Raw genomic sequence first — 27,536 nt, 5'->3', positions numbered from 1 at the left:
CAAAATGCATTAGGATCACAGAACAGAGCAGGGAATACAATGTTACAGCTGCAGAGAAGGCGCGGCAAGATCTTCATTAGATTTAAAACTTGAAAGATCCATTCAGAAGTCTACTGAGAGTGGGGAAGAAACTTTCCTGAATCTGTTGGTAAGTGTGTGTAAGCTTTTGTATGGTCTGCCCGATGGAAGAAGTTGAAGGAGATTATGACCAGCATGGGATGGGTCTTTGATTCTATTGGCTGTTTTCCCGAGGCAGGAGGTAGAGTAGATGCAGCCAGTAGGTCATGTGATGGTCTGGGCTGTGTTTGCAACTCTCTGTCAGTTTTTATGTCATTTAATATGATTGTGGCTGATCTCATATCAGCCTCAACTCCACTTTCCTGCCTATTCCCATAACCCTTCAATCCATTAAAAAACCTGTCTACCTTCTTAAATTCACTCACGAGTACTGAATTCCTAAGATTCACAGAGATAGTAGGAACTGCAGATGCTGGAGAATCTGAGATAACAAGGTGTAGAGCTGGATGAACCCGGCAGGACAAGCAGCATCATCGGAGCAGGAAAGCTGACGTTTCAGGCCTAGGCCCAAAACATTAGCTTTCCTGCTCCTATGATGCTGCTTAGCCTGCTGTGTTCATCCAGCTCTACACCTTGTCATCCTAAGATTCACAACCCTCTTCAGAGAAGTAATTCTTCCTAATCTGTTTTAAATCTGCCACTCCTCCACCTCGAAGTATAACCTCCTGAAGTTCTACATTTTTGTATCTTTCTTTGTTGGGAATAGAAAACACACTCATTTGTTGGCTCTGGCAGCTGCAATTAGTTCTGCATTTCCTCTCATCAATGTGTAAGTCACCTGCCCAGGACGAGTGAGGTTCCTGCACAATGTCATATCGGTATTTCAGGTGAGTGTGTGCAGTGAATCTGTAATCCATAGAGAAAACTTCAAATCAAAACCCAGACTGAAGAAATTAAACATATTACCAATTACATGACATGATATTTCCCCAGTGTTCCACCTGTACCAAATATAAACATACAGTAAATTCAGGATCTCATTAGATACCTGAAAGATGAGTTAATTGGCAACTCCCAATGGCATTTTGATGCTTGAACATTAATTCCTTCTTAATCATTAGTCAAAGTGCATCGGAGGTAATGACAGGCAATGGGCGATGAGATTAAGCAATTTTCTTTTTGATATTTTTCCATTGTTTTGGCTAACCAATTTTGGTGATGTTCCAGTCTCACGGCTTGTGATATGACTAAACTGAATCAGTTAAACAAAAATTGTCATGACTCCCTGGGGTAACACATTGGAAATTGAGCCCCGCTAATCCCACTGCTGTCACAAAAGTTAATTATTTTAAAGTGAGTCCACAAAATCCCCTGATATCCAAACCCAAGTTGAGAGCAAGCATGGAGCAGGCCAACTGTAGCTGCAGATAATCAGCCATAAACTACCAGTGTAGAACACTACAAATTAAAACTCAAACCCTCTTTTAAACTCTCCTTTACACTCTGTGACTCTCTCTATCTGTCTCTCACACACACACACACACACACACACACACACACACACACACACACACGAGGAAAATGGGAATGGGTAGAGGAAAACTGGAAGGCAGCTCAGTGACTCCTGTTCATGGGGTGCTGAGATCAAACATATGATTCTTTTGCTGGTCAAACTTATGTTTTAGTCAATAAAAACCATGAACTGAGGATGCTATAAATCAAAACAAAAACACAAATGCTGTTCTGTGGGAGGAAACCGGAGCACCCGGAGGAAAGCCACGCAGACACGGGGAGAGTGTGCAAACTCCACACACAGAGTCTCCCTCGAATCCCACCTCGGGTGACTGTCTGCGTGGAGTTTGCATATTCTCTCCGTGTGGTTTCCTCCACGTTCTCCAGTTTCCTCCAAAGATGTGCAGCGTAGGTGGATTGGCCATGCTAAATTACCCATAGTGCCCAAGGATATGTAGATTTGGTGAGTTATGGGGGGACAGGGAAGGTTCTGGGTAGTGTGCTCCAAGGATCAGTGTGAACTTGTTGGGCCGAAGGGCCTGTTTCCACACTGTAGGGATTCTATGGAATTGCTGGGAGAGCGCACTCGACCCAAAAATTACTCTGCTTTCTCTCTGCAGATGCTGCCAGACCTGCTGAATTTTCCCAGCATTATTTTGTAGTCAATAAAAACCGAAAGAATTGCAGATGCCGTAAAACTTCTGAGGAAGGGTCACCAGACCTAAAATGCTAACTCTGATTTTTTTTTCTTCATAGGTGCTACCAGACCTGCTGGGATTTTCCAGCAACTTCCGTTTTTGTTCATTTTTTTTAGTCATCTTTCTCCAAATGCTTCCATTGGTTTGCAAGAGACACAAGGTGACTGGTTCACTTACAAAAGGTTTTTTGGCTTGTCAGTTATAAGTGGCAGCTTACAACAACAGCTGAAGTAGAGACAAACTGGTTTGCTTAAGTTTAAAAATGGATTTGATTGCAGAGGACAAAGAAACAGCTCCTGCATTGGTGGAGATCAGAACGCTTTCCTTTGTCTCGATCGCAGCCCCAAGCTGTTCAGTTACCTGAGAGCCAATCAGAACAGTTGTTGGCCGGTAAAGGTCATTGGGCATTGACTATCATGAGTCCAGAGACCAATCAGCTTCTTGTTGCTACCTGTCTACATCAGTGCTCATAGGCATTGACTTCAATTCAACTGCAAACATGACTTATTCAAACAGCTCTTTACACAATGTTTGTCTCAGCTTTCAGGCATTTGCTTTGTAAAACCTTCAGCATTGCTTTTAAAACAGTTCTTCCTCATTTCAACCATTACTTTAAAAAGCTGAATAAAATGGTCTTTACAAAATCCATAATATGCTAATTCAACTGTAATAACTATTTGCTCGTCCATAAACATTAACATCAATTTAGTACAAACACTTAAATATACAGTTAACAAAAATATATTTTCTGTCCTTTCCACTTTCTGTTGTGGTTGGATTATCGCTGATGGATACATTACTTATTCCAGAAATTTGCTCAGATTGTTCTCAACTCATATAGATCACATGCATGATTTAAAGTATCTTACAACTTTACAAACATTCCAGTATACATGTAGTCATCATGCCCAGCAGGATATCCTATCTCTAAGAGTCAGGAGCCAATCAGCTAACTCACTGACTCCACATACACAGCCAAAATCAGTCAAGCACTATCGAAGATAGCAAAGTGTGAAGCTGGATGAACACGGCAGGCCAAGCAGCATCTTAGGAGCACAAAAGCTGACGTTTCGGGCCTAGACACTTCATCAGAAAAGGGGGATGGGGAGAGGATTCTGAAATGAATAGAGAGAGAGGGGAAGGCGGATCGAAGATGGATAGAGGAAAAGGTAGGTGGAGAGGAGAGTAAGGGTGGGGAGGTAGGGAGGGGAGAGGTCAGCCCGGGAAGGACGGACATATCAAGGGGGCAGGATGAGTTTAGTAAGTAGGAAATGGAGGTGCAGCTTGAGGTGGGAGGAGGGGATAAGTGAGAACAGGAAGAACAGGTTAGGGAGGCGGGAACAAGCTGGGATGGTTTTGGTATGCAGTGGCCGGAGGGGAGATTTTGAAATTGTGAAATCCACATCGATACCATTGGGCTGCAGGATTCCCAAGCGGAATATGAGTTGCTCTTCCTGCAACCTATGAGTGGCATCATTGTGGCACTGCAGGAGGCCCAGGATGAACATGTCGCCTAAGGAATGGGAGGGGAGTTAAAATGGTTTGCGACTGAGAGGTGCAGTTGTTTATTGCTAACCGAGCGGAGGTGTTCTGCAAAGCGGTCCCCAAGCCTCCGCTTGGTTTGCCCAATGTCGAGGATGCCACACCGGGTACAGTGGATGCAGTATACCACATTGGCAGATGTGCAGGTGAACATCAGCTTGATGTGGAAAGTCTTCTTGGGGCCTGGGATGGGGGTGAGGGAGGAGGTGTGGGGGCAAGTGTAGCACTTCCTGCTGTTGCAGGGGAGGTGCTGGGTGTGGTGGGGTTGGAGGGGAGTGTGGAGCAGGCAAGGGAGTCGCGGAGAGAGTGGTCTCTCCGGAAGGCAGACAAGAGTGGGGTTGGAAAAAATGTCTTTAGTGGTGGAGTCAGATTGCAGATGGCGGAAGTGTCAGAGGATGATGCGTTGTATCCGAAGGTTGATGGGGTGGCATGTGAGGACTGGAGGATTCTCTTTTGGCGGTTACTGCGTGGGCGGGGTGTGAGGGATGAGTTGCGGGATATGTGGGAGACACATTCGAGGGCGTTCTCGACCACTGTGGGGGGGAGGTGTTGCGGTCTTTGAAGAACGAGGACATCTGGGATGTATGTGAGTGGAATGCGTCTCCTGGGTGCAGATGCAGTGGAGGCGATGGAATTGAGAATAGGGGATGGAATTTTTGCAGGAAGGTCGGTGGGAGGAAATATATTCCAGGTAGCTGTGTGAGTCAGTGGGCTTGAAATGGACACCGGTTTGTAGGTGGTTGCCTGAGATGGAGACAGAAAGGACCAGGAAGGTGAGGGATGTGTTGGAGATGGACCAGCTGAACTTGAGGTTGGGGTGGAAGGTGTTGGTGAAGTGGATGAACTGTTCGAGCTCCTCTGGGGAGCATGAGGTGGCTCTGATACAATCATCAATGTAATGGAGGAAGAGGTGGGGTTTGGGGCCTGTGTAGGTGCAGAAGAGGGATTGTTCCACATAACCTATAGAGAGGCAGGCATAGCTTGGGCCCATGCAGGTACCCATGGCCAACCCCTTTGTCTGTAGGAAGTGGGAGGAATCGAAAGAGAAGTTATTGAGGGTGAGGACGAGTTCGGCTAGGTGGATGAAGGTGTTGGTGGAGGGGGACTGGTCGGGCCTGCGGGACAGGAAGAAGTGGGGGACCTTGAGGCCATCTGCATGGGGAATACAGGTGTATAGGGACTGGACGTCCATGGTGAAAATGAGGTGTTGGGGACCAGGGAGTTAGAAGTCCTGGAGGAGGTGGCGGGCGTGGGTGGTGTCACGGATGTAGGTAGGGAGTTCCTGGACCAAGCGGGAGAAAATGGAGTCCAGATAGGTGGAGATAGATTCGGTGGGGCAGGAGCAGGCGGAGACAATGGGTCAACCAGGGCAGGCAGTTTTATAGATTTTGGGAAGGAGATAGAAGCGGGCGGTGCGAGGTTGGGGAACAATGAGGTAGGAGACTGTGGGTGGGACGTTACCTGAGGTGATGAGGTCATGGATGGTTCGGGAGATGATGGGTTGGTGCTTGGGGGTGGGGTCATGATCCAGGGGGCGGTAGAAGGAAGTGCCGGAAAGTTGGTATCTGGCCTCAGCAATGTAAAGGTCAGTGTGCCATACCACAACTGCGCCTCCCTTGTTTGCGGGTTTTATGGTGAGGTTGGGATTGGAGTGGAGTGAGCACAGGGCTGCACGTTCTGCAGGGGAGAGGTTGGAATGGGTGAGAGGGTGAGAGGCACTGTCGAAGGATCTGTAATCAAACTAGCTTAATCAAATCTGTATCACCTCTGTACTGCTATTTCTACAGAGTTATCCACATCTGTCCTCTTAGGTTAAATAAACCACTTCTTCTGAAAGAGCTCTGCCAACTTGTAAGTCTTATATTTCTCAATCTTTGAACAACAAAGAACATTTAAAGCTTTAAATCAAAGTATTTCAAAGGTGCTATGGCACATTTCATTAACTTGCTAAAATGATGTCAACTTACGAGTATTTTTCTCTTGGAATTTTCTACAAGAGCTATAGGATCATGGATTCATTTTTCTATCAGGTACAATGGGCTTAATAGAGGCAAAGAACTGTAGATGCTGGAATCCAAGTTAGACAAACAGGAGGCTGGAAAAACACAGCAGGCCAGGCAGCATCTGGAAGAAAGGAGCAGTCAATGTTTTGGGTGTTACCTATTTCAGATGCACCCTGGCCTGCTGTGGTCTTCCAGCCTTGTATTTGCCTACTATGGGCTTAATAGTTGGCCTCCTAATTTGAAGAGCTAAAACTAGGGACAAAGTCTCAGAACAAGGGTCTCAAGGGACTAAAATAAAGATCAGTTGTGAGGTAGGGACCCAAAACATTACCTCTGTTTTCTTCTTCACAGCTGTTGCCAGAGCTGATGAGCTTTTCCAGAAACTTCTGTTTTTGTTCCTGATGTACAGCATCCGCAGTTCTTTCGGTTTTTATTAAAATAAAGAGCAATCTCTTCACTCAAAGTGTTCTAGCTCCTACAAAATGTTATCCCAAAATGTTGTCAATGCTCAGTCATTGAGTATAATCGAGATGGAGATAGATTTGGACTCCAAGGGATTTTATTTTTAAATGTAACTTGAGCAGGAACATGGGGTGAAATGAATGATCAGCCTCAAGATGCTGCTTGGCCTGCTGTGTTCATCCAGCTCCACACCTTGTTATCTCGGATTCTCTAGCATCTTCAGTTCCCATTATCTCAGGCTGCAGAAATGTTTGGCCTACTCCAGCTCCCTTTTTTTAATCCTTTCGCCCCTCTCTTCTCACATTTTATTTCCATAATAATGACCATAGTTCATTGTTCGTATGTGTTTCCACCTTCTACATTTCAAAAGCATTGATATGGAGACTGAGGGGTTAATTCAGAAACCAGGGCTGCCACAGATTGCATGAGACCAAGGATGTTCTCATTTCTTGAATTTTATAGAAATAATTCTTGTTTGCAAAACCTAAATTTTGAGAGAGGTGACTAAGAGAAATAGCGAGACTGGGAGATTTTAAGTGAGCAAGAGAGGCTTTCAGATGGCAAATTTGGAGTTTGAAACTTTCACCTGCATGTTTGTAAGAAAGGGTGTTTTTGTCTTACTTTAATCATCTCTCGCTCACAGTATGACATTTGTCCCGCGACAAGTGCAATCTATGCTCCCCTCCTGCTCCCTGGATTCCATTGTGTTCAAATCCAGAACCATGGCAACGGAATTGAAATTCTTGCATGCACGGGCATGAGTGAAAAGTCAATGGTGCAACAGCAACGTTCCATCGTGTCATCCAAGCTGTAAGGTCTAAGGCCCAGCCCATGCACAGTGCGTGACTCGCTGGCTCAGCACCAGGAACCTGAGTTTGATTCCAGTCTTGGGTGATTATCTGTGCGGAGTTTGCATGTTCTCCCCGTGTCTGCGTGGGTTTCCATTAGGTTCTCCAGTTTCCTCCCACAGTCCAAAGAAGTGCAGGTAGGTTCATTGGCCATGCTAAATTGTCCATATTGTCCAGGGATGTGCAGGCTATGTGGATTAGCCTTGGGTAATGCAAAGTTACAGGGATAGGGTAGGTGGGGCCAGGTCTGGCTGATATGCTCTTTGGAGGGACAGTACAGACACTAATGGGCCAAATGGCCTCTAGCTGCACTGTAGGGATTTTACAATTTATCAAAGAAATCTGAGTGAGGATCTTTCATGACTCTGCTGGATGGAAGCCCCTGGGTATGAATTAAATTTGTAAACCCTTCTTTCTGGAAGTGACCTTAGGTTGACTTCAAAGAGGGGGTACAAACTGAGTGAGTATCTGATTACAACTGGCAAGGCTGCAGCGGAAGAGGAATACTTCTTTAGTCAGGCGTGATATCTCCTGTTCCATCTTGAAGAACGACAATTTCCTAATTGCCCTTAGAACATGAACTGGGTCTCTCATCTGTTTAGAAAAGTTGTCTCATGTTTCCTTGAACTGACAAAACAAAATTCTCGATATCAGATGGTCAAAGAGTCATGGAAACAGACCCTTCAGTCCAACTCATCCATGCCGACCAAATATCCTAAATTTATCTAGGCCCATTTGCCAGCATATCCCTCTAAACCTTTCCTATTTATATACCCATCCAGATGCCTTAGGACCCTTCTAAATCTTTCCCTTCTCACTTTAAACCTATGCCCCTCTAGTTTTGGACTCCTTTACACTGTGGAAAAGATGCTGGCTCTTTACCCTACCCATGCCCCTCATGATTTTATAAACCTCTATAAGGTCTCCCCTTAGCCTCTTGCACGCCAGGGAAAATAGCCCCAGCCCATTCAGCCTCTCCCTACAGTTGGCAATATCCTTGTAAAGCTTTTCCAAACCCTTTCAAAAGTGGACATTTATCTCCAAAACTGACCTGCTGGGTTTTTAGAGTTTTTTTTTACTTTTAACCTAAAAAAAAATTGGACCTTGTGACACCATTTATACCCAACTGGACCAATGGATGGTGGCTCAGTGGTTAGCACTTCTGCCTCACAGCACCAGGGACCTAGGTTCAATTCCACCCTTGGGGAACTGTGTGGAGTTTGCACATTCTCCCCATGTCTGTGTGGGTTTCTTCCCACAGTCCAAAGATGTGCAGGTTAGGTGGATTGGCTGTGCTAAATTGCCCAGAGTGTGTAGGAATGCGTAGATTAGGGGGATGGGTCTGAGGGTTGGTGTGGACTTGTTGGGCAAAGGGCCTGTTTCCACACTGTCGGGATTCTAGGTTCTAAGGTCTAATTTTGACCTTGTATTTGTCATTTTAATATATTCAAAACCCCGGAACCTCTCATCTGCCAAAGCTGTCACTATTTCCTCGCATGGCCTCTTTCCTTTCATTACTTAACAAACATTGATTATGTAGTTCATCTCAAATAGCTTTGGTCTATAATTGGACATTGCAAGGGCTCGAAATTCCTGGGATTTTCCAGAATGACCGTGCTTGGTCTGAGCTGTTGCCTGACCAGGCCTCAGGCTGATGCTTAATCCTAGGGATACTACGCATGGCAGCGGTAGTTCATGGATACCTGCAACAATCCATTGGTGATATTTTATTCCCTTTACTACCTTCACCTGCGTATTTGCCTGGAGACTCATGGAAGAGGCCGCCACCAGGGCTCAGATGTTCAGACTGAGGCCTTGGAAAGGCCAGAAGAAAATTCTCTGATTCACCTTTTACCAAAATATCTCTAGTGAAGAAGCATATGTGTGTGTGTACAGTTTCTTATAAGCTTCAGCTTTCATTTGCTCCAGAGTTGTGTAATAACATCTCCAAACAGGTTGATTAGAAAATACCTTCCAGCAGAGATTTGGCACGTCTCATGCGATTATTTATGAGTTTTGATATTTTGAGGTTCCAAAGCTAACCAAGTAATTGCAGCCTGAAGTTTGAATTCTCATTCCCTTCTGCCAAACTGACATTTTTCACCACAGCAATAAAATCCTCATTTTGTCTCACAGAGTCATAAAGATGAACAGCAAAATCGCCCATGCTGACCTAATGTCCTGAATTAATCTAGCTCCCATTTGCCAACATTTGGCCCAACTCACTTTAAAACTTCCTGTTCATGTACCCATCCAGATGTCTTTTAAATGTTGTAATTATACCAGCCTCCACCATTTCCTCAGGCAGCTCATTTCATACATACATCACCCTCTGTGTGAAAAAGTTCCTCCTAAATCTCTTTTAAATCTTTCCCTGCTTACCTTAAACCTATGCCCTCTTGTTTTGAACTCCCCCACCCTGTGAAAAAGACCTTGACTCTTCACCCTAGCTGTGCCCCTCCTGATTTTATAAACCTCTATAAGGTCACCCTGCAAACTCCGATGCTCAGGGAAAATAGCCCCAGCCTATTTACTCTGTCTTATAGCTTCAACCGTCTGACCCTGGCAACATCCTTGTAAATCATTTTTGAACCCTTTCAAGTTTAACAACATCTTTCCTGCACCAGGGAGACCAGAACTGAATGCAGGATTCCAAAAGCGGTGTAACCCATTCAGCCTCAGCATGGCCTCCCAACTCCCATATTCAATGCAGCGATCAATAAAGGAAAACAGATTCTTCACTAACTTTTATACCTGTGACTCCACATTTAAGGAACTATGAACCTGCACCCCAAGATCTCTTTGCACCTGGAACACTAAAGCACATCAGTACATGCAATGAACATTAGTAATAACAGTAAGCAACAGACAAGAAAAGGCCTACACACTCATCCATCCTATTGTGTTGAGGTCTGACATTCCTCCATCTCGTATTTGAGCGATCGCGCAAATCCACTTAAAGCAGCAGGAGGATGAATTTCAGGTGAATATGGAAAGCATTAATACAGTAGTAGCCCTCAGAATACACCCTTGGGGGAAGATGAGGGCGAATAACATTCCCAATGACCAGGGAGCCCAGAACTGGGTTCACAGTCTCAAAATAGAGGCTAGAACATTTAGGACTGAGATGATTCGAAATTTGTTTCTTTACCCAGAGAGTGGTAAACCTGTGGCATGCCTCTGCCATAGAAAGTGGTTGAGGCCATTGAATATTTTCGAGAAGGAGTTAGATACAGTTCTTAGGGCTAAAGGGATCAAAGTGTTGGGGAGAAAGTGGGAACTGGGTACTGGGTTTGTCTGATAACTCAGTGGTAAGCACTGCTACCCATAGTGCTGGGACTTGAGTTTAATTCCACCCTCTGTCTGTGTGGAGTTTGCACATCCTCCCTGTGTCTGTGCGGGTTTCCTCTGGGTTCTCCATTTCCCTCCCACATTCCAAAGATATGCAGGTTTGTTGGATTGGCCATGTTATATTGCCTATAGTGTCTACGATGTGTAGGTTAGGTGGATTAGTCATGGGAAATACAGGGTTACAGGGATAGGGATGTGGATCTGGATAGAATGCTCTTCAGAGCATTGGTGTGGACTCAATGTTTTGAATGACCTGTTTCCACAATGTAGGGATTGTACATTGAATAAAAGAGCAAGCTCAAAGTACAGAGTGGCCTATTCCAGTTCCTATTTTCCTTGTTTCTTTCTCTCTATGGTCATCCACTATTGTGAAGTTGAAAAGGAATTGGCAGTGTAAGCATTTTGTATGGCCTACTCTAAGGTAATATTAGCCACAGCCTGTAAACTCAGTGAAAATTCATGTCTCAGAACGTTTTGGCACATTATTCATAAAGTCAGGAGAGAAAAGACTCTCTTTCCTCTCTAAAGAACAGATGATAATGTGAAGGCTTTTTAGCTTGCGCAGATGCTTCCTTTTTAATGCCTGTGACACCTCCGTGTCTTTCGATTGGATTTTCACTCAACACCTTAACCACATCGAGCACTCTTATTTAACTGAGTGATTAGCAGAGGCCCGTGTTCTGGTGACTGATCTGCTCTGTGCCCATTTGAAACCAGGTTTGCCTCTGTGGACGTGTAAAGATTTTAGCCCGGTGAACACATTCATCAATAAGCTTGTAGCGAAAACAACATTCAGTATTCATCCCGCACTGTCGGTCCCTATCGCAGTATCCATTTGAAAACGGGTGATGAAAGGGAATGCGTAGAGGAGGGCAAAACCGAAAGCAGCAAAAACAGATAGAACGATGTACAGTGCTGTACAAAATCATCCTTTCATTGCAAACTGGCATGTTTGGAACATGTGAAGGCGGTGAATCATTAAAATAAGCAAAACACATCATCCAGTAGCTCTGATGGTTAATCAATTGATTTTTGTTTCTAGTTTTCCATATTTCCAAGGCTATGTGCCTGCTGTATTTACCTTTAAAAAAAAATTAATTAATCCTCAAAAGTATATTGTTTTTTACAAATTTCTTTGGGATGTGAGGATTCTTTGTTATTTGGCTCCAAGTGCTTGAATTACTAAAATTGATGCATTTTATGCTAACTTTATCCTTAATTAAATCATTGCATCCTATTTTCAGTGAATTTAGACAGACTTTACAATTTGCATGTTTGATGACATGGTTGAGATTTGTTTCTACTGATAAAAAGGCACCAAACAACTTCATTAGTCACAGTGTTCTATTGCAATTCCCTATTGGTGACTCTTACTTTAGGCTTCGAGTAAAGGCAAATGCAGATGTGGCAAATTGAAACAGACACAGAGAATGTTGGACAAACTCAACTGGTCTGACAGCACCTTGGAGAGAGAACATTAGTTAATGTATCAGAACTAATTATTCCTGAGAATAAAAAATGTTAGATCCTACTGGATTGTGTATTAGTTTTGTAACATGCCAAATCACAGAACTGAAACAAACATGGGAAGCATGGCCCAACAATCACATGTTGGAAGCATCTCAGTCATCGAAGGGGACAGAAAAATGAAGTGACTTTGCTGCCACAGATGCATTAGAGTTAGAGGTGATCTTAGGAAGAGGAATACACAATGGATCTTAATGGATCACCTGAGGGAAAACATCTGTTGTTGGGAAAATGCTAATATCCATTATAACAGATAAAGTCAGAGTACCACAACACTAGGTTATAGTCCAGAGATAGTAGGAACTGTAGATGCTGGAGAATCTGAGATAACAAGGTGTAGAGCTGGATGAACACAGCAGGCCAAGCAGCATCCGAAGAGCAGGAAGGCTGACATTTTCTGAAGAAGGGTCTAGGCCCGAAACATCAGCTTTCCTGCTCCTCTGGTGCTGCTTGGCCTGCTGTGTTCATCCAACTCTATACCTTGTTATACCAGGTTATGGTCCAACAGGTTTATTTGAAATCACAAGCTCTTTTGTCAGGTCCTGTCCTGACATCAGATAATTTTCAGATAAACCTGTTAGACTATAACCTGGTGTCGTGGCCCTTCTGACTTTGTCCATCTGAGTCCCACACCAGCACCTCCACATCATGGTTACCACTGTTATGGAGATAGTAGCTGGGGATTAATAAAATTGTAATGAATTCAGGCAGGGTTAACATGGTTTCACAAAAGAAAGTCATGTTTGACTAACTTATTACAGTTTGTTGCGGATTTAACAAGTGGAATGGTTAATGGGAACTAATGGGTGTGATGTACTTGAATTTCAAAAGGCAAGCCACGGGGTGCCACATAAGCAATTAATGTATAGAATATGAGCTTATGGTGTTGCAGGTGACTCTTTAATACGGATAGAATGTTGGCCTTCTAAAATGGATCATTTTCAAGTTGGCAAACTATAATTATTGGCATACCACAGGGATCAGTGCTGCGGTCTCAAAAGTATTCAAAGTATATTAATGGCTCAATTGAAGGGTCATACTGTGATGTAACCAAGTACGCTGACTTTACAACTTGTAAGGAGCACACATAGAATCAATAAAAGAATACAGATAAATTAAGTAAGTGATCAAAACTTTGGCAGATGGTGGAAAAACATAAGCTTGTCCACTTTGCCAAGAAGAATAGAGAAGCAGGATATTATTTAACTGAAGAGAGTTTGCAAAATATTGATGTACAGAGGGATCAGAGTGTCCATGTACATGAATCACAAGGCATTAGCATGCAGGTAAATCAAACAGTTAAAGATGTAAATGAGAGTTGGCCTTCATTCCAAAGGGAATGGCATTATAAAGCAGGAAAGTCTTGAAGCAACCATACATGGTGATGGAGAGCTATATCCAGAGTGCTATCATTTTGATCCCCTCTTGTAAGGAAGAATGTACTTGAATTGGAAGAAGTTCAGAGAAGTTGTCACCAGGCTGATTCCTGGGATGAACTGGTTGCCTTATAAGGAAATATTGGAAAGGTTGATTTTAGAAAAAGCAGATGCATATGCGGAAATAAATAGGTAACATCCTGAGGAGACTCGACTAGATAGATACTGAAAGGATTGTATGTGGGAGAATCAAGTACCAATGGATGATATAGGTGCTGCATTGCCATTTACATCCTGCTTGAGATTGGAGTAGTTCACTGTTACTATCCTCTTTCCTTCCAAGAGGTAAAAAGCCAATAATACTTGGAAATAAACATATCGATCATAGCAGAGATCAATTTCAAAGTATGTAAGTGGCGTCAGACCAGCGTTTCTCTCAGGTTTTCCTATTGTGTGGTAATTTTGGATTAAATTGCTCTGGATCTATGGGCATATACATTCTTGTCGAGTCTCCCATTCAGCACCTTGCTGTGTAGATATATATTCACTATATTACCCTCATCCATACATCACATCACATCCTTCAAAACCTCAACCAAACCTGCTAGGCATAATTCCCCATTGATAAAGCCATGTTAATTTCCTTGATTAATTCTTATATTTCAAAATGGAGAGTAACTTTATTCCTCAGAATTTTTCTCAATACCTTCCTTACCACTAGTTAGACTCACTGGCCAATGTTCCCTAACACTGTTCTTGAATAACAGTGTCCTCCAGTTCTCTGGCACCTCTCCAGTGTCAAGTGAGGATTTGAAAATTAATGTCAAAGGCCCTGTAATCTTTTCCTTTCCAGTCATCACATCTGGATCTGGGAACTCATCCAATTGTAAGTTCAATAAAAATGCTCACACCCCATCCCTCTCAATTGTAAATGTTGAAGTATATCACTGACCTCTTACTGAATTTCTATACCTGCATCATTCTTTTCTGTCATAAAGCATTCATTTTAAACCTCCTCCACATCTTCCTTCTCCACCCAGAGTTTGACACTTAGGTTCCGAATGATCACTGCATTATCCCTGAATCTTCTTGCTGCTGATACACTTATACAATTCCTTTTGATTTTTTTTCATTTTATCCGCCAATGTTTTTTCATATGTCCTCTTCTTAATTTCTTTTTTTAAGTAATTCCCTGTATTTTCTACTCTCTTCTATGTCTTTTGATGTTCTGAATGCTTGGTTTCTAACATACTCTTCTTTCCCTTATCCAATCCTGTATGTTCCTCGATATCCAGGGCTCTCTGGGCCTATTTGTAGAATCTAAGTGCCTACTGGTTTACAGCGATAAAACAAAACTACAAGTGAGTCTTACTAAGAAAGGACTTTCTTTTATCTTAAGATCCAGTTCATTGCATGATAACAATCATATATAAGTTACACTAGTAGGTTAGACATTGACATTAAGGCTATTGGGAGTCCTATAGATCTGAGTGTTCTGTCTTCCGTAGCATGGTGGCTCAGTGATTAGCAATCACAGCACCAGGGACCCGGGTTCAATTCCACCTTCAGGTGGCTGTCCGTGTGGAGTTTGTACATTCTCCCCTGGAGTAAAGTCTGTGTGGCTTCAGGTGCTCTGGTTTTCTTCCACATTTCAAAGATGTACGGGTTAGGTGGTTGGCCATGCTAAATTGTCTGTAGTGTCCAGAGATGGGCAGGCTAGGTAGGTTGGCCATGGGGAGTGCGGGGTTACAGGGTTAGTGGAGGTGGGCGTGAGTGGGATGTTCTTCAGACTTTCAGTGTGGGCTCGATGGCCTGAATCCTCTGTATCCACACCAGACGGATTCTGTGACTCAACAAATCCTAAGGTGTTCTATCATTTGCCACCCAAATCTGTATGTCATCATCAGATTGGGTGGAGCTTAAAGTAGTTGCCATCATTAACCCTTTCAGAATCATTATCCTGCAGAACAAGGGCACCATTTTGAAATAAGGAATCTCGCACTTAAAATGAAGTTGAAGAGGAATTTTCTTTTTTGGAGCCCTGTTAGCTTTTGGAATACTCTTCCAAAGGGAGCTGTGGAGGTTGGGTCATCAGACATATTTGAGGCTGAGTTGGATGCATTTCTGATCAACCAGAAAGTTCAGAGTTATGGATGGGCCAGGCATGATCTTGTTGAATGGCCATCCCTTGCTACTGTTTCCCAAACAATCATATTTTCCTACAGGCAAAGTATTAATGTCACTCCCCTCCTTCCCTCTGAGCATCAAATCAATGAGCAAAGGGACACAATCCATTGGGCACTTACTCATTGTCAGGAAAGGAATTACAATTAAAACATGTCCTGTCGAAATTCTGTAAAAACAAAAGACCAATCTCAAAAGGATGGAGAAATTTCTTCTCTCGTTACGCCTCACGAGACCTCTCGAAATACAACCAACTACTTGAGGCTGTTTGCAAACGTAACATGGAGGTCTATGGCATCTACAACTGGGAGTCACCAGCTGGCAAAAGGGAGAAATGGTGCTGGCACCATCACAGCAATCCGTGCCTACACCCGCTTGGCAACAGGTGGCAATGCTAACAGCAAAAGTTCACCATATCACTTGGTAGCTTCATGTGTGACACAGCGACACAGCCGAGGCCACAGAGATCTGTCCTCCGTGGTCATCACCCACAGATGCACTAAGTGAACAACTCACTGCTCCCAAAATGCCACCAACCACCTCACGAGACTGGTTACTGCTGTCCGTCCACTCTCGTGGGTGGCAGATGCCAAACCAAGGTTGGCACCACTTATCAGGCAGACAGGGATGGAAATCACCTCACTGAACCTAAAACAGACCAAGGAACAAGGATAATTATCTGTATCGAGGAGGTGATGGCCTGGTGATATTATCGCTGGACTGTCAATCCAGAGACCTCCATTATCTGGAAAACCTTTCTTTCCACATGAGGCTCCCTCTGAGCCTTATGAATACAGAATGTGGCTGATTTTTTTTTACACTGAAGGACTCTATTGCATTCTGGTGACTGACTATTTCAACCAAATTACCTTCTGTGACACAAATTAACGGTACGATCATGGGAAAGCAATGATCTAGTGGTATTATCATTGGCCTGTTAATCCAGAGACCTAGATAACATTCTGGGAACCCAGATTCAAGTCCCACCATGGCAGATGGTGGAATTTGAATTCAATACATATCTGGAATTAAGAATCTAATGATGACCGCGAATCGATTGACAATTGTCAGAAAAATCCATCTGATTCACGAATGCCCTTTAGGGAAGGAAACTGCCATCCTTAGCAGGTCTGGCCTATGTGTGACTCCAGACCCACAGCAATGTGGTTGACTCTTAACTGTTCATCTGGGAAGTTAGGGATGGGCAGTAAGTGCAGTCAAGCTCGCGACACCCTCATCCCGTGAATGAATAAAGGGAAAATTGCAGCAGGCTAACCCACTTTTAAGGATGTTCTCCATCTTCATAAGTTTTGAAATGGGATGTGATTGTCCAGGCACACAAACCACCTCCTGGTGAAGGGTTTCAGCTCATAACATTGACTCTGCTGCTCCTCTGATGCTCTCTGACCTGCTGTGTTTGTCCAGCTCTGCGTTTATTGACTCTGGTTTCCAGGATCTGCAGTCCTTACTGTCACCTTCATCTGTAAAAATGTCACCAAAAGTGAAAACAACATCCAACAAAAAGTTACTCCAAGGTCAATTTATGATACCAATGTAAGTCAGAAATGACTTTGTGATGTTTCAGTAACCTCTTAATTTGTCCCTAATTAGAACATTTAACAATGTGGCAGTTTAGCAATTTGTCACTAAGACCATTGACACATACTCTGCCTTGAGGTCATTTATGCAGTTTGCACGGCCTTGACACATTTGCAAGTAAATCAATAACAAAATAATGCCTTCAAGCAGGAAGTTGTGCATAACTCAGCAAAAACATTCTGCTGTCAGACTTCAGCAACTTTCAACTTTTTAAGTGCAGGATAACAGAAAAAGCTGCTAAATGTAGATAAATGCATTTTTTTTTGCCAAAACAGGCCTTCTGTGGATTAGTAATAAGTTTTTCAAATTATTTTTAATTTTTAGTTTGAAACCAATTCATAACAAAATGGAAGGAAAATTGAAGTCCATGGTGATAGTCAAAAAGTCATACAGCATGGAACAGACCCTTCGGTCCAACCAGTCCATGCTGATCGTGTTCCAAAATTAAATTAATCCCACTTGCCTGCATTTGGCCCATATTGCTCCAAATCTTTCCCATTCATGAACTTAGCTAAATGTCTTTTAAATGTTGTAACTGTGCCTGCATCCACCACTTCCTCTGGCAGTTCATTCCACACATTAACAGCGTAAAAATGTTGCCTCTCGTGCTCTTTTAAAATCTGTCTCCCCTCACCCGAAAAAAATGCCCCCTAGTTTTGAACTCCCCCACCCTCAGGAAAAGACCTTTGCTCATCTCTCTAGCTATGTCCTTCTTGATCTTACAAACCCCTATAAGGTCACCCCTCAACCTTCTACACTCCAGTATAAAAAAAGTCCCAGCCTATCCAGTCTCTCCTTATAATTCAAACCCTCCATTCCTGGTGACATCCTGGCGAATCTTTTCTGAACCCTCTCCAATTTATTAGCACCCTTCCTGTAACAGGGCGACCAGATCTGTACACTGTACTGCAGAAGAGGCCTCACAACCTCAACATGATGCCCCAGTTTCTATATTCAAAGGTGATCAGGGAAAAAGTTTTGATTGACTGGAGTAAATCCTGAAACCAAGGAAGATGTTTGTGCTTGGTTGACTTTAATCTTTGCAGCTCCAGGATATTGCTGCAAGAGTTCCTCAGGGAAGGGTCCGAAACCAAAATGCTTCAGAGGTCAGAGATAGGAGGAATTATATAGCATTCAGTTCTGGTCATGGACCTTAGATAACAAAGCAGTCAATTCCTGCTTATGCAGAACTTGGGCAATAGTCAGGAGTGGGCTGCTAAATCGGAATTAACATTCAAACCACAAAAGCACCAGGCACTAAGCATCTCCAACTTTTTTCACTTGAGCACAGCAGATCGAGAGATGACATTATGGTGGTATATAAAATCATGAGGGATAGAGATAAGGTTAGTGGCAAGTGTCTTTGCTAGGATAGGGAATTTCAAGACTAGGGGGTATAATCTAAGGTGACAGGAGAGAGGTTTTGAAAAGTCATGAGCTAGTAGGAACTGCAGATACTGGAGGATCGGAGATAACAAGCTGTAGAGCTGGATGAACACAGCAGGCCAAGCAGCATCAGAGGAGCAGGAAGGCTGGCGTTTCAGGCCTAGACCCTTCTTCAGAATTTTTTTGACACAGAAGGTGGTTCACATGTGGAATGATCTTCCCAGAGGAAGTGATGGATGTGGGCATAGTTACTATGTTTAAAAGACATTTCATAGGTACACAAATAGAAAAGGTTGAATGGAAATGGGCCAGGAGCAGGCAGGTAGAATGGGTTTAGTTTGGGATTACGTTCGGCATGGACTGGTTCGACCAATGGATTTGTTTCTGTGCTGTATGACTCCAACAGAATCTAATCGCCTCCATTTGACTTTCAAAAACATCATCGTCGCCATCAAAGCTGCACGATCTGGAGATCATCATTGGCCAGAAAGTTAACTTGCTGAGCAATATAAATGCACCAGCCAGAAGAGGTCAGTGACTGAGAATTCTTCAACGAATGATTCACCTCCATTCCCCCAATCCTATCAACCCATCGACAAGGCACAAGTCAGGAGTGTGATGGATAACTCCCCAGTTGCCTGGATGGGTGCAGACCCAACAACACTCAAGAGGCTTGACACCATCCAGGACAGAGCAGCCCGCTTGGCCGGCATGCAATCACAGAACATAGAACATAGAACAATACAGCTCAGAACAGGCCCTTCGGCCCTCGATGTTGCACCGACCTCTGAACTAATCTAAGCCCATCTCCTACACTATCCCATCATCACCCATATGCTTATCCAAGGACTGTTTAAATGCCCCTAATGTGGCTGAGTTAACTACATTGGCAGGCAGGGCATTCCACACCCTTACCACTCTCTGAGCAAAGAGTAACAAGGATGGGAGATTTTGCTTTGTCAGCATAACACAGCAAAGTTATGAAGGGTCTAGGTCCGAAACGTCAGCTTTTGTGCTCCTGAGATGCTGCTTGGCCTGCTGTGTTCATCCAGCTTCACACAAAGTTATTTTGTAGCTTGTGTCTTCACAGGCAGATTACTAAAGAATCGGTTCACAGAGACTGGTTGACAGATCATGTCCCAGGTTGAGGAACTGAAATGGGCTGCGCAAGAGGAGTGGAGGAAGAGGTGAAAACGTCTCCTGTAGGTGACATTTTGTTGGCCTTTTGTAAGAACAGCAGAATTCTGTCAACATCTGCCTCACTCACCTGATGATTAATTTCACCCAGAATCCTTTTGATTTCAACCTCTCACATGAATGAAAATAATTTTTTTTTGACTTTTCACAATAAACCTAAGTGCTAAAAATATAAAAGCATGAAAGATTAGTGATACAATCATTTTCTCAAAAATAAGTCACTTTGGAGCATTGGTTCCAACAAACATTTTAAATACTCAGGGGATCAAAGAGGAGCTTGCAAACTCTGAGTTAATTCAAGTTATTATCTTCACTTAATTAAATGCATTCTTCAAAATGCTTCATTAGGAATTCTACTGCGCAGGCTAAAATTTGATTACGTTTTCTGCTGGATACTACAGGCAAAATATTAATATCACTGCCCTCCCTCCTCCTGAGAATCAAATCAATGAACAAAGGGACATAATCCAACAGACACTTACCCATCGGCAGGCAAGGAATTACAATTAAATCATGCACGGTCAAAATTCTATAAGAACAACAGTACAGTTTCTGAAGGATGAAGCAATTTCTTCTCTCATTATGCCTGTACGGGAATATGCAGTGCCCTCATTTTAATCAAGTTGAATCAACTGTTTGCCCATCTGCCCGGCAACAAAGTGAAATCCCTGGCAACAATGCATCGCTCCCTGAGGAGCTCAATGTATTCTATGCTCATTTTGAAGAGAAAGTCAATGAAACAATGCCACCTGCTCCGACAGCCTCGGGTGCCCTCATGCCTATAGTTACTGCCGCACGCGTCAGGTCGGACTGCTTGAGAGGGTACACAGAAAGGGGCAGGCCCGGATGCGACTCCCTGGCCAAGCACTCAGATCCTGTGCAGGTCAGCTGGTAGGAGTACTTGCGGACATCTTTAGCCTCTCTTTACCACAATGTGAGGTTCCCACCTGTTTCAAGAAGACCACCATCATCCCAATGCAAAAGAAAAGTCGGGCAGCACGCCTTAATGACTGCCACCTGGTGGCTCTGACCTCCATCATTATAAAGTGCTTCGACAAGTTCGTCATGGCCCACATCAACATCAGCCTCCCAGACTGCCTTGACTCATTACAATTTGCTTACAGTCACAATAGGTCCATGGCAAATGACATCTTCCTGGCCCTACGTTCATCACTGAAATATCTGGATAACAAGGGCACCTACATGAGACTCCTAGTTATTGACTTCAGTTCCAACTTCAACACGATAATTCCAAACAAACCCCTCTCCCAGCTCCGAGACCTAGGACTCGGCTTCCCCTTTGCAACTGGATCCTTGTCCTCCTGACCCACAGGCTGCAATCAGTAAGGATAGGCAACAACACATCCTCCACCATAATCCTCAACACCAGTGCCCCACAAGGCTGTGTACTGTGTGGCCAAAATTCAGCTCTAACTCCATTTACAAATTTGCTGATGATACCGCCATAATGGATCAGATCTCAAACAACAACAAGACAGACTGCAGGAGAGAGATAGACAGCTAAATAGCATGGTGTAAAGACAATAATCTCTCCATCGATGTCAGCAAAATGAAGGAGCTGCGCATCGACATGGGAAGTGGAGTGGAGGACACTGTATCAATGGTGCTGAGAGGGAGGTGTTCAAGAGCTTCAAGTTCATAGGAGGAAATATGACCAACAATCTGTCCTCGTCCATCGACACTACAGTTATGAAAGCACAGCAACACCTTTACTTCCTCAGTAGGCTGGGGAAACTACAGCATGTCCACAAGGGCTCGTATGTATTGTAATAGATGCACCATAGGAAGCATCCTATCTGGATACACCACAGCTTACTATGGCAACTGTTTTTACCAAGACTACAAGAAATTACAGAACCATGAACACTGCCCAGTCCACCATGCCTACCAATCTTCCTTCCACTGATTCCTGTACACTTCCCGCTTCTCGGGAAACAGCCAACATAATTTTAAAAAACCCTTTCCAGCCCAGTTATAGTCTCTTCAGAAGGCAAAGATACAAAACTTTGTTAAAACACAGACCAACAGATTTAAGAACAACATTTTCCCCACTGTTATCAGGCCTATGAATGGACCTCGCATATATTCGAGTTGATCTTTCTCTGCACCTTCTCTGTAGCTATAACTCTACATTCTATATACTGGTATATTTTTGTACGGTATGATTTGCCTGGTTAGCTTGCAAAACAATACTTTTCACTATATCTCAGTACATGTGGAACTAATAAATATATCAAATCAACGATAGGTTAGGGAAAGCCAGAGGTGACAGCTTCAAGTTGTGTAGTGCCTGATCTAAGTGAGGCACCAGGAGGTAGCTCTCCCTTGAGAGAACATTGGAGCTCTGGAATAAGTTGATACTTTGTGTAATGGGCACCGAATCTCTAGATTCCTCCAAGCAAGAGCAGGTCTTGTGCTGCTTTGGGTGGGTCCTTCGTACAAAACATACAGACTTCAAGGAATTTAGAGTTCCCTGGGTGGGTTTGCTGGGAGCCTCTCAGGTTACTTGCCCATCCCCCACTTCTCCCAAACTAGCTATCAATATTATCTGGTGTTTCACCTCTCCTGGAAGATGGTACGGTTTTGAATGGGGTGAGGAGTGCATTTCTCCTATATATTACAATGTATTATTATGGTTTTATGTGGGAGAGGCTGGATGGTTTTCCCCACTCAGCCACTGTTCAGATCTTTGTTTATAATCATACCTCGATTTTAACAAGTTCAACTCCGAGCTCGGAGACCATGGGATCAAGTCCTTCACCAGCACGTAAGGCAGGTCAACTTAATTCACCATAGTGCAAATATGGCTTCTGCGATGAGACTTTAAATTCCAGGCCCCACAGACAAAAGTTCACTCAGCCCCTCAAGGAACTATAAGAGATGATCTGATCACAAACACACTTCTGTCTGTGGGTGCCTGCTCTCCAGAAGTTTTGATTGCTGTATTTCCAGTATTTTATCGGTGAGTCCTCCTTCATATTACTTCCTTGTCTGTAAAGCAGTTGGGACATACTGATCATGAAATGCGCTATATAAATGCAGGTCTTTCTACCTGCTGAGGGAATTGAAATCAATGCATAATACAGCAACCAGAGTTAGTTTGAGTCAGGGTCTCTGTGCCCCGTGGAGTACTTCAACAGTTACATTTGAGCATCAAAGAAGGGTCTAGGCCCGAAATTTCAGCCTTCCTGCTCCTCTGATGCTGCTTGGCCTGCTGCGTTCATCCAGCTCTATACCTTGTTATCTCAGGCTAATTAGCAAAGCTACTTTGGGTACTTTAAATGTTATGCATTCATTTTCATTGCACTAATAGGAAGTAGGGGAGAGTTCCTCATGACAGCTTTGTTAAAAATTACATATAGGCAAAACATTCCTGGCTTTTAAAAGCAAATTTCTAAGATGTGCTGCTTTTCAGTGAAAACAGGTCTTTTTTTTCCCTCCTGAGGGGACTAAATTCACTTCTGCCTTGAAGGTAGTGCTGACAAAACATAAGAGAGATGTGAGGAGAGTTGCTTAATGGGGAGTTGCAAGTGTAGCACTGAATGTAAGTGGTTATTTGATGCTGTCATGAAACTGCACTTTCCAATGGACTGTCAAATCCAAAACATTGGACTTCATTTCACTTTCAGTTGGTAACTAGCCTGTTGTATGTTGCAAGACCCAACAGGCATATTTCACGAAGCCAATGGGACCTAAAAATAGGGGGGCGGGGGCAAGCCATAAGTTGCTTTTGTACTTTACTCAATTAGTGAAGGTATCTCCCCAGAGTGAAGCAATTGGTTTTTCCCTTGTTACGTTTAATGAGATTGCCCACTACTTAGTCTGAGATGAGACTCATCAACTATGTAGAGCATTGTTTGTATTTCTCCACAAGTGTGTAGGGAGGCATAAACAGAAATTGCTGGAAAAGCTCAGCAGGTCTGGCAGCGTCTGCGGAGAGAAAGCAGTGTTAGTGTTTTGAGTTTGGTGACCCTTCTGACCCAGCTATTTCTGTCTTTGATCCTGATTTCTTACATCTGCCATTCTTTCAGGTTTTATTTAGCTTGTAGGAAGGTCTGTACTGAAGATTTAGTGGTGGAGGTTGGCTGCTCAGGGATTTTAATATTGATTCCATATTGATTTACAGCCAATGATCCACTCTCACTGTTGTTCTCTGTTTTGCAACACACCATATAAGTGCTGTGTATAATTCTGGGTTTACGGGAACCTTGGGCTATTCCTGCATTTGCAGACTTGACAGGAAACCCTTAATCCTGTGCTGAAGGAAAAAGCAGTAAAATTATGGAATCACACAAGACCAGAAAGTGCTGGAGAAATTCAGCAGAGCTGGTAGCCTCTGGAGAGAAAAGAAGAGATAGCATTGAATCCAGTCCAGTGACTCTTTTAATTCTCAAAAATAGTGAGTCTGACATGTTGGTCCATTGTGTCTCGTACTATTCATATGAACCTCTAGCATGGCCAATATATTCGTTTCCAACTGTTACTTTTCTTCTCCCTCTGGATTAGACTCAAACTTTGCTTACGCTTCGCCAAGAAAAATGAGATTACAAACTTTACGATCTCTTGTATAAAGATATCTTGCGGCAACAAGTAGAGGAGCAGGGGGAAGATGGCAGCTTAGCAGTAAGGCCAGGACTAGTGACCAGAGGCCCAGGCTAAAGCTGCAGGGGAAAAGCTTCAAATGCTATAATGGGAGCTAATGACCCAGATGGAGAAGTCAATTGGGCACTAGTAAAGATGCTTACCTGTATTAACAAGTCTTTATCTGCATCTACCAGAGGAATGGTGATTCATACTGGAAACACCTTTGGACTCAAACTATTGATTGAACACACCAGTTGTGACTCACACATGGCTACTTACTTTGACCAAAGGCCTAGAGGCTCACCCATACTCAGTCACTCATGGGAGCACAAGCCTACTGCACAGCTACCAGTATCTGTGAATGGTTCCAGCCTATCAGTCAGCCTGCCAGGGACTGGTATGCCTAACTGATGACAATGAAGTGGATTGCTCCTGACAGTTACTGCCCAGATCACAGGAGATTCCGTTGGTGACTAACTGAGAATTACCCAAGTCTATTATTGTTTCTACTGGCGCTACTGTTTCTTATTCATTCTGCGGGAATTTGAATTCAATGAATCCATCGGGAAAATAAAACTAGTGTGAGAAATGGTGATTGTAGTTAAAAAAAAGAAACCCTTTGCCTTCTCTAATGTTCTTGGAAGGAAATCTGTCATCTATTATTCTTACCCGCCCGTCCTCTGAAACTTTTTGCAGAAGGTTCACTGGACTCAAAACATTAACTCTGCTTGTTTCCGGACAGATGTTGCCAGACCTGCTAAATTTCTGTTTGGCCTCTGAAATAGCTAGCCATTAAGGTTAGTAATTTTAGGATCAAAGAATCCTTAGAGGATGGAAGCAGGTCATTCAACCCATTCAGGCTCTCCAAACAGCATCCCACTCAGACCCACCTCCCCTACCCTATCCTTGTAACCCTGCATTTCCCATGACAATTCACCCAGCCTGCATAGACCCTGGACACTATAGGCAATTTCCCATAGCCAATCCACACAACCTGCACATTTTTGGACAGTGGGAGGAAACCAGAGCACCTGGACGAAATCCACACAGACACAGAGAGATGTGCAAACCCCACACAGACAGTCACCCAAGGGTAGAATTGAACCTGGGTCTCTGGCACTGTGAGGCAGCAGCATTGACCATTCAGCCACTGCTCCACCCCACAGGTTTTAAGGAGTTAGCTATTTCAGATACCCACTTTGACGATTGTCAGTGAGGGCCAGATCCCAAGAAGAATGAAGGAGAAATTCTTGATAGAATCGATTACAAGATGCTGATGTTTCTGCAACTGAGTGGGAAAGAATGAAATTCAATCAGAATTGTCCATAATGTGACCAAAGGATCTTACAGTTCTTTTCCTATAAAATATTGTCAATGTCGAAAGCAGTTGCATTTATAATTAGTGGCTTCAATAAGTTAATTGCATGCATTGTGCATAGATCCAGGTTTGGGGCATTAGGTTATTGAAGGGTCACACTGCAGAGTCAGCTATGGTAGTCAGCATTGTGGGTCCATCAAGTTTCTTGATCTGTGCCTGCACTGCTTACAGCTTTCCCTGTGAGGAGCACCTTGATCAATGGCAGAAGCATGAGTTCCTATAGTTTTATAGAATTTACAGATTGGAGGTTATTTGGCCCAAGTGATCAATAACAGCATTTATGTCCTATCATAGATGCCTAAAGTGCAGAAGAGGCCATTCAGCTCCCCAAGTCTGCACCAACTCTCTGAAGAGCATCCCACCCAGACTCCATTATTCCACATTTCCCAAGCTAACCCATCTAACCCGCAGATCCCTGGATACCGCAGTCAATTTAGCATGGCCAATCCACCCAAACTGCATATCTTTGGGAGGAAACTGAATCACCTGGAGGAAACCCATACAGACACAGGGAGAATGCACAAACTCCACACAGAAAGGAGTGGAAGGGTGGAATCGAACCTGAGTCCCTGGTGCTGTGAGGTAGCCTTGCTAACCACTGAGCCACCATGCCATAGGTCAGCTGCCTCCCACTGTTTCTTCATCTCACATAATCATTGTATCCTTCTGGTCTCCTGTCACCTGCAGAAAACTATGTTTAATTTTATTTTGTGAAGTTACATCCACAAAAATAAGCCATATTTTAAAGACAAAGTGAATTGTTGACGGAACTGCACAAAGTATGTGAGAAAAATCTGCACTTATCCACAGATTAGGCTGGAGCCAAAGGGCAGAAGAGGATTGGCTAGTTACTTGAAGCAAAAAAAATTTGGTGGGCTAGAGGAATACGTAAGGGAGTGGAACTGGCTGAGTTGCTCAAGAGAGACCTGGCTCAGATGTCACAGGCAGAATGGCCTTTTTCTGCACTGCAACCATTTTTTTACACCACAAGTTTAGTATCACAGAAACTCCACAGCATGGAAGCAGGCCATTCAGCCTATCAAATCAACGCAGACTCTCCGAAGAGCCTCCCAACCAGACCCAAACCCCTGATCCTAGCCCTGCATTTCCCATGGCTAATCAACCTAACCTGCACATGCTTGGACTGTGGGAGGAAACCATACAGACACGGGGAGAATGTGCAAATTCCATGCAGACAGTCACTTGAGGGTGGGATTGCACTCAGCTCCCTAGTACTGTGAGACAGCAGTACCAACCACTGAGCTGTCATGCCAGCAAAACTTGGAGACGTCATTGAAGCAGGAGTCTCCTGAGAGAACAGCAAAAGCCCAGCATTAGGAAAGTAGCCAGAATAGACATCGAGCAGGTTAATCTTTTGTCAACAATCTGTCCAACTTTGGAATCTAAAGCAACTTTCAAACGCAGTCGATAGAGTGATTACCTGCAGGTTTAGATAAACGTGAGAATATTGGATTTCTTGCTATAGACAGTTGACCGCACAAACAGAGCAAATTAAAGGAATCTGTAGCAATTTCATTGGGAAAATACCAATATGAATCCCAGGGATATTAGCTAAGGAGGGGAAATAAAGAGTGGAGTGAGCATCTGATCATAAACATTTACAGCAGAACTGAGAGCTCAACAGAGATAAGCGGCTCTTGTTTCCCTGAGCAGTGAGAAATGGCCTCAGCAATGAACACACAAGGTGTAGATATGAAAATCTTCTTGTCATCACTTGACTTCAGACTATTTATCACTTCAGCACATCACAGAGACTGTCTCCGATGGCAAATTCACCCTGAAACCAAGGATTCGCGTTGTGTGATCCTTCAGGAAATGAACTTGAATCC

Source organism: Stegostoma tigrinum, chromosome 23 (genome assembly GCF_030684315.1).
Source record: "Stegostoma tigrinum isolate sSteTig4 chromosome 23, sSteTig4.hap1, whole genome shotgun sequence".
Lineage (NCBI taxonomy): Eukaryota > Metazoa > Chordata > Chondrichthyes > Orectolobiformes > Stegostomatidae > Stegostoma > Stegostoma tigrinum.
This window is presented reverse-complemented; position numbering follows the sequence as displayed.